Source organism: Trachymyrmex cornetzi, unplaced genomic scaffold, assembly GCF_001594075.2.
Source record: "Trachymyrmex cornetzi isolate Tcor2-1 unplaced genomic scaffold, Tcor1.1 scaffold452, whole genome shotgun sequence".
Classification (NCBI taxonomy): domain Eukaryota; kingdom Metazoa; phylum Arthropoda; class Insecta; order Hymenoptera; family Formicidae; genus Trachymyrmex; species Trachymyrmex cornetzi.
Window position 1 is genome coordinate 224507 of NW_017299312.1, and position 8531 is coordinate 233037.

The window sequence follows — 8531 nt, forward strand, 5'->3', positions numbered from 1 at the left end:
TAGGTAGTATTAAATGTGTACAAATAATAGTGCACATTTATAAAAATAATGTACTTACTTAGGTTTTAAAAACTCCAAATGTGAAAGTATCCGCTCGAGTATGTAATAAGTGTTAGAATGTTTCATAATAATTGAATGAAAAATGTCTATATATAACCGAATAATCGTAATATTTTGCCTTTCATCTTGTGTGAATCGCTCCAAAATTGATGAAGAAGCAATATCATGTTTCATAATAATTGAATGAAAAATGTCTATATATAACGGAATAATCGTAATATTTTGTCTTTTATCTTGTGTGAATCGCTCCAAAATTGATGAAGAAGCAATATCAATAAAAGAACCATAACCAGAACAAGTTAAGTATGGTAGCAACGTATGATTACGTGTTTTTAACCATGTATCCTTTACGTATGACCACGTAGACGAATTAGCTGTTGCTAAACCTCTGCAATATGTCCAGTGCTTCCATACTGGTAAAAGGCTACAGTTCCAAACAAAAAATAAATAAATAAAAACACACATGCGAAAATATTATTTATTATATGTGTGAACTGAAATTTTGTCATAATTCAAAATGAAAAAAAACGAAATTATGGAGATACTGAAAGTGTAGAAAAATATTACGGGTTTATTTCAGGATTCTGAAGATGTTGCTGTAATTTACGTCTAGCTGCTTGTTCGCACTCATTGTATTCGAGGGTACACGCCCATTTTACAATTTCTTGTCTTAAACATTTGGAAAGGTCATTTTCCATCAGATGTTCATCGTACCCTAGCGTCTTGAGTGGATTTTCCAACAATTTTTTAAATTTCTCCTAAATGACGTAAATTTTATATATTCTTTCATAATATAATGAAATACATTATTTTAAATAGCACAGATAATCGTTATGAATTTAAAAAGGGATTCATCTTTCTACATTTTCTTTCTGTAATAATCTGTTCGAAATGAATTTGAAAATCGGAAAATGAGCGAATCACACAAAATCTGGTTAAATCTAACTCAGATAACTGATTGATATAATTATTATGATAATTTAAATATTAATAGGATTCTCGAATTAAAAACAATAATAGATTTTATGGACAATGAGAGGGTTAATGCAATGCGGAAATTGACGCGCAATTGACGGAAATTGACATTCATATAATAATCAACTAATATTCACGTAATATTATGTGTACATAATATTATATTAATAATGTACATTCGTCGACTGAAAGATTGCAACAGATTTTTTACTATGATTTTCAGAATGAAGTCTGCTCACCAAGCGATTGGTTCTTACTTATGGATCTATAAGTAAAAACCGATCATTCGGTGAATAGGCTGCATTTCGAAAACCATAGAAAAAAATCTGTTACAACCTTTTAGTCGGTAAGTGTACAATGACTGTCGTTACAAATTTTTTGAACATTTCGGTTAGCACAAATTGGTACATAATTTTCATCGATGTCTTGACAAAATAGTCCGAAAATATTGAAATTTTTGGCAACTCCTAATCAGACAGTAGGGATATGCTCCTCCTCAGTTTCACATAGAATTTAATTTCAACATTTTCGAAGTATTTTGTCATGATATCGATGAAAATTATCTATCAATAGGCTGATGATGATTTGAAATAAGCCGAAACGTCCAAAGAAGTTTGTATCGACAGTCATTATCCGGTTAAATTCTTGTAGCTATTTTGTATCAGATCTTAAAAGAGTTGTATGTGATCAATCAAGATTACTAAATGAACGTACACACATGATCATATAAGAATTTTATATAATTTGTTCATGAATTTTACTAGTAATCTTTAATGACCTTAGGAATCTGGAATGAATCGACACGACGATTTATATCGCAATGAAAAAATTTTGCCTTAGCCTTACAAGAAACTTTTAAAAAATAGTTTCTTTAAAGGATCATCTAAGAATACGGCATTAATTATGTATGATACCCAAGATCAGTTTTAAAAAGCATATAGTTACGAAATAATTTATCTTTCAAGTTGGTGCAGGAATCTGGCATGAATCGTATACGATTTATATCGCAATGAAAAGATTTTAATTACTAATTTAGCCTAATGAGATACTCTTAAGAAATAATTTTTTTATATGATTGCTCAAAAGTAATAAAGGTATCGATCATTCCAGTAAACGAAATGGAATTATTAAATAAACAAAAACTGAATTGAATATAATAAAACGAAAAAAATTAAAAAAAATTAAAAAATTTGTTAGAGTTCTGAAAATGACTGAATGAAAGATCGAAACGTATATTATCACTGTCTTAATTGATAAATTATAATTTCGCTATAATAACTGGTGTAGGCTTTTTATGCTCCTTTCGCAAATTAAGTTAGATTTAGTCTAGAAGCCGTTATTCAATTTGTATAAAAAGAATTAATTTTTAGCCAAAATGAATTTTTTGAATCCCATTTAACTCCTTGCTTGTCCTATTTCATTTTATTTACTGGGATACAAACAATCCCAGACAGCCATCTACGTTCTGACAACGTTAAAACGATATCGCAAACGTATGTTGAATACGTCGTCAAGATATTCGAGACGCGTCTGTAATGTACAGAATATTTCTTTAGAATCTACTATGTCCGCGGTTTTTCATCCCGTAGACTTCGCAGGGAGCTCCTAGTGATATACCGTAGTTATTTTGAGATGTATGAGTATGTCTTCAATACGTCTCCAGTACGTCTCTATAGTATCCGCGTTATCACAGTGATGTCTCTAGTATATCATGTATGCATGCACGTACATACATACATACGTACACATATATATAAAATTTCGCGCACACGCTTGCATGCTGAACGAATTAAGTATTTGCACAGTGCAGTTGCTACTTTAAAATAGTAAATATTTCAAAGAATCAAAATTCTTTAAAAATACTTCCTATTTTATAGTAGCAACTGCATAATTGTGCAACTACTTATAATTCATTCAGCATGCTCGATTCACTATGCTCATGCTTAATCTCGTGGCTCACACGCCTGCACACCATGACACCTTCTTCTTCTTCTTCTTCAAAATTGATGGCACTCGCCACAAAAATGGCGACGATTCTGGCCAGAATCGTAAATAAATCATGTAACCAAAGTATGATACATCGGTCACCTCAAACCGGTGAATGGAACGAAATAATGATGTAATCAAGACAAATAATGTAACAAAATGCACAGTCGAAGCCAGAAACACTTTTCAAAAAATGGGTGAGATGATGCGCACGTCCGTTCCGCTCGAGTGGTCTCGCGAAACTGACACCATGACTGCCATGACATGATGACATTGGAAGACATGACAGTATCAAGAATAATTTAGAGACGTCTTGGGTATAATCGACATGATAGCAGTATATTCAGCATCAAAATTGAAATTTAGTTATTATATTTGATATATCTTGACAATATACAAGAAATAATATTTTTCTGAGATGTCACATTAACGTTTCTGGTTTATTCGGTATAATCACAGTACATTCAGAATGAATATTGAATGTTAGCATGATATCATGTGCTGTCTGGGATAAATCACATAAAATTCCAATAGTATTCTTGTAACGTTTTTATGATGATACTCCAGTTATATTCTTGCAAAATTCACGTTATATACCCGCAAAATTCACATATCTGTTAAGTTAGCATTCCCCCCCACAAAAAATCAAAACTGCACCTATGTCAGAATTAAGTGCTATTTATGTGCTAATTATGTGTTCTAATGCCAATTTTTATGGTCAAACGATTTAGCAGAAAATCGCAATTAAAGGTGGGGGTGCTGGTTTAACGCTAAGTTAGCACCTCCTTTATTAAATCATAAACAAAATGAAAAAATTACAGTAAAATTATGTGCTTTTTATGTCCTTTCAATATCATAAATCAAAATTATTGTAACAGTAAGGTTTAAGAGATACACGTATATATCAATAAATTTCGAAACATATTATAACAATGGTGCAAGAGTAAAGTGCCAGTTAAAATGCAGACAGCGAATTGGTTCTAGGCTCAAATTGTTCCTCCATTTATGTGCTTTCAAAATATGTACTACAAGATTTTTGTGCTCATCCCTTTTGACGGGTAAATCACCCTCGAAGTGATCACTCCCTTCCCCTTACAAGAGTAAAGTGCCAGTTAAAGTGCAAATACCGAAATATTCCTATTCTCAAATTGTTCCTCCATTTATGTGCTTTCAAAATATATATTACAAGATTTTTGTGCTAACCTCCTAGTACTGGCGCTTTACTTACTTTAACTGGCACTTTCCTCTTGTAAGGAGAAGTGAGTGATCACTTTGAGGGTGATTTACCGGTCAAAGGGGATGAGCACAAAAATCTTGTAGTACATATTTTGAAAGCACATAAGTGAAGGAACAATTTGAGCCTAGAACCAATTCGCTGTCTGCATTTTAAGTGGAGGAACAATTTGAGCCTAGCACTTTACTCTTGCACCGTTGTTATAATATGTTTCGAAATTTATTGATATATACGTGTATCTCTTAAACCGTTACTGTTACAATAATTTTGATTTATGATATTGAAAGCACATAAAAAGCACATAATTTTACTGTAATTTTTTCATTTTGTTTATGATTTAATAAAGGAAGTGCTAACTTAACGTCAAGCCAGCACCCCCACCTTTAATCGCGATTTTCTGCTAAATCGTTCGACCACAAAAATTGGCATTAGAGTACATAATTAGCACATAAATAGCACTTAATTCTGACATAGGTGCCGTTTTGATTTTTTGTGGGGAGGGGGTGCTAACTTGACAGACATAAAATTCACGTAATCTGCGCGCAAGATGTAACATGCGTGTAAGAGTTATGTAACATGTTATAAGATTTATGTAACATGGGTGTATAGATTCATGCATGATTCTTGATTTACCTATAGGTATGTGATATATTCTTATACGATCTTATATATTCCTGTTCGAAATTCGCATGCGAAAATTTTCTTGGAAGATCTCACAAAAATTTTTCTTGTCAGAATTTGCAGCACATAGTATACATTATGGGGGGAACCCGTTTGCCTACAAATCGATTGCCTACAGTATCTTTTGCCTACAACTCGATTGCCTAAATGCGCTTTTGTGCACAAATATAAATTTTAGAAACGGAGCTACTTTTGCCTACATGTACTATTGCCTACAGTTCGATTGCCTACAGCTCGATTGCTTACATGCGCTTTTGCGCACAAATAAAAATTTTAGAAAAAGAGTTACTTTTGCCTACATGTACTATTGCCTACAGTTCGATTGTATACATGTATTATTGCCTACAGCTCGATTGCCTACATACATTATTGCCTACAGCTCACAACTTTCCACGCAAAATGAGTGCTACCTTACACCAACAAATGGTTTGATTAGGGTTAGATTTTTTTGGAAAAATATTCCAAGCGGACACTGTCTACGCTGACACCTCACTGTTCACATGACAGATTTCCTAAAAATATAAATTATTTTCTTACTTAACTTTAATTTTATATTTGTGCGCAAAAGCGTATGTAGGCATTCGAGCTATAGGCAATCGAGCTGTAGGCAATAGTACATGTAGGCAAAAGTAGCTCCGTTTCTAAAATTTTTATTTGTGTGCAAAAGCGCATATAGGCAATCGAGCTGTAGGCAATTGAGTTGTAGGCAATAGTACATGTAAACAAAAGTAACTCTGTTTCTAAAATTTTTATTTGTGCGCAAAAGCGCATGTAGGCAGTCGAGCTGTAGGCAATAATACATGTAGGATGTAGGGAATCAAACTGTAGGCAAAAGTGATGTAGGCAAAAGATACTGTAGGTAATCGATTTGTATTAGGCAAAACCAACCATCTCGTACATTATATTAATATATTACGTGAATATTAATGGACTATTACGTGTAGTGCGCACCAATTTCCGCGCTGTGTTAACGTTCTCATTGCCCGTGTACTCTATTACTGTTTATAATTATTAGGTGTACAACTTTGCTTCCGCCGTTTTCCTATAGATAGGTTTAGCGGTAAGTAGTGGTCGAAATAAATAGATCATAGACGTCATACAATAAACTTGGGCATCTGTCAACATAAGATTAGTCGATATATAAATTAGTATAGAAAGATTAGTCGATTTGTGTCTGCATCATAAAGTTATTCTCGATTGAAAATGTCAGTTTACGAGCCAAATTCTCGTCATTTGCGGGAGGTTTTAATTTTCTGCTTCAATATGAAGAAATCTGCGGCTGAGGCACATCGAATGCTCTCAAATACTTATGGTGAGGCCGCTATTAGTGAAAGAACGTGCCGTGAGTGGTTTCAACGTTTCAAGAACGGTGATTTTGACGTCGAAGACCGGCATATAGCGGTGGAAGAGAGATGGTTTTCGAAGATGCAGAATTGGAGGCATTACTTGATCAAGACTCGTGTCAAAATCAAGAAGAATTGGCACGATCATTGGGAATGATTCAACATGCCATTTCAAAACGCTTCAAAGCAATGGGAATGATTCAGAAGCAAGAAAATTGGGTGCCGTACGAGTTGAAGCCGAGAGATGTTGAACGGCGTTTGTTTGCTTGTGAACAGCTGCTTGAAAGGTAAAGACGGAAGGGATTTCTGCATCGCATTGTGACTGGGGAAGAAAAATGGGTTCATTACGATAATCCCAAGCGCAGAAAATCATGGGGAGTTCCCGGCCATGCTTCCACGTAGACGGCCAAACCGAATATTCACGGCAGTGTATTATGAGCTGTTGGGAAGTCCTATCCCACCCGCCGTATTCTCCAGACGTTGCTCCCTCTGACTATCACTTGTTTCGATCAGTGGCACACGGCCTGGCTGACCAGCACTTCCGGTCTTATGAAGACGTAAAAAATTGAATCGATTCGTGGATCGCCTCAAAAGATGACCAGTTTTTTTGTACGCTGTCCAAAAGATGGGAGAAAGTAGTGGCCAGCGATGGACAATACTTTGAATCATAAATGTATAACCAGTTTTTTACAATAAAGCCTCGAATTTCGGAAAAAAACGGCGGAAGCAAAGTTGTACACCTAATATTATGATTAATATAATATTAAGTTCAATAAATTAAACACAATGTATTAGGCGCCAACTAATAAAATTCAAACAATCAATAATAAAAAGGCAAAGAAGCCACGCTTGATTCGTGCTCCATACAATATTTATATGTTTACAGTAAAATAACAGTAAAACAAACATACATACAAATGTTTCGATTTTTTTACATCAGGTCCTGTTCAGTGTGAGAAAACTTAACGCAAATTTTACATTTCAAATTCTTCTTAAGATAGGCTTCATATCGAGATTCCTACGCTTCGCTACTTTAGAATTATCCAAATTGAATTGATCATAATCCCTTATGAAGAACGTAGTGTATATCTATGTATTATCAACATGTAATCTAAATTGCTACGCCTGAAACTCCCTAAATCTTGTATATTCTGTGACTTGGATGTATAGTATTTTATTACTCCATCACATAGTATATATCATTCTGCTAAAAAAATTCTTTTTTAATCTAACAAAAAAATGTAAACAATATTAAGAATCTCTATTTTAGACTACATATGTGAAAAACACAATTAATACTAGAAATTTAAAATGCCTATTACGATCGAAGTTGGATCTTCATTGCTTTAAATAATTCAATCTTGTAATAAACACTATATTTGAACTTATGCATATACATATACCATATATTGTAGTCTTTTCGAACTGCGCGCCGGATTGTTTTTCCCGACTATAAACCCAATTAAAATCACTGTAGGGTAACTGTCCCAATTACTGTGCCTGTCCCTATTAGTGTACTATTGTATTTCGATAAGTCATGAAGAAAACTAGCATGAATAAATAAGAAAAAATATTTTTTCTTGTTAAGTTAAACTATTAATGCATACGATAATATTTTATTTTTTGAGTATTAAAGTATTTTAAATATTTTTCAAAAGATATGAGGAATTTATGTGAGTCCAGTAATACGTACCGCAAGATTTTAAGCGTTTCTATTAATATGCCCTGTATTGGAGCTGAGAATATTGTGTTATGAGTGTACATTGAAATAAATATATAATTGAAATAATGATTTATGTCATATTAACTTAAGCAATTAGCTTAAATTTACTATCTGTTTTAGGAACTACATGTTAAAATGAGTCAAATGTGAATAGGCACACAAATTGGGGGCACATTAATAGGGTCATCGCCGTTTGGAGGACTCACTAATAGGGACAAAATCATGTTTTTTATTTTTGTCAAAAACATTATAAAGTATTACCATTTTTAGATTAAAGAAATGTTATAAGAAAAAGAAATAGTTGAAAACCCGATATTGATTGCAAGTAGATAAAATTAAACCCACAATATTTAATAATTAATTCAGTAATAAGCAAGTTGGCTAAAAGGCACATTAATAGGGACAGTTGCCCTAGTAATCGTGAATTAAATTGACGAGCAAGCAATTTTAATAATTCGATACTACGAGGGTCATTTGAAAAGTTTCCGGCCTTTTTAAGAAAAACACATATTTCAAAGCAAAACAAAAT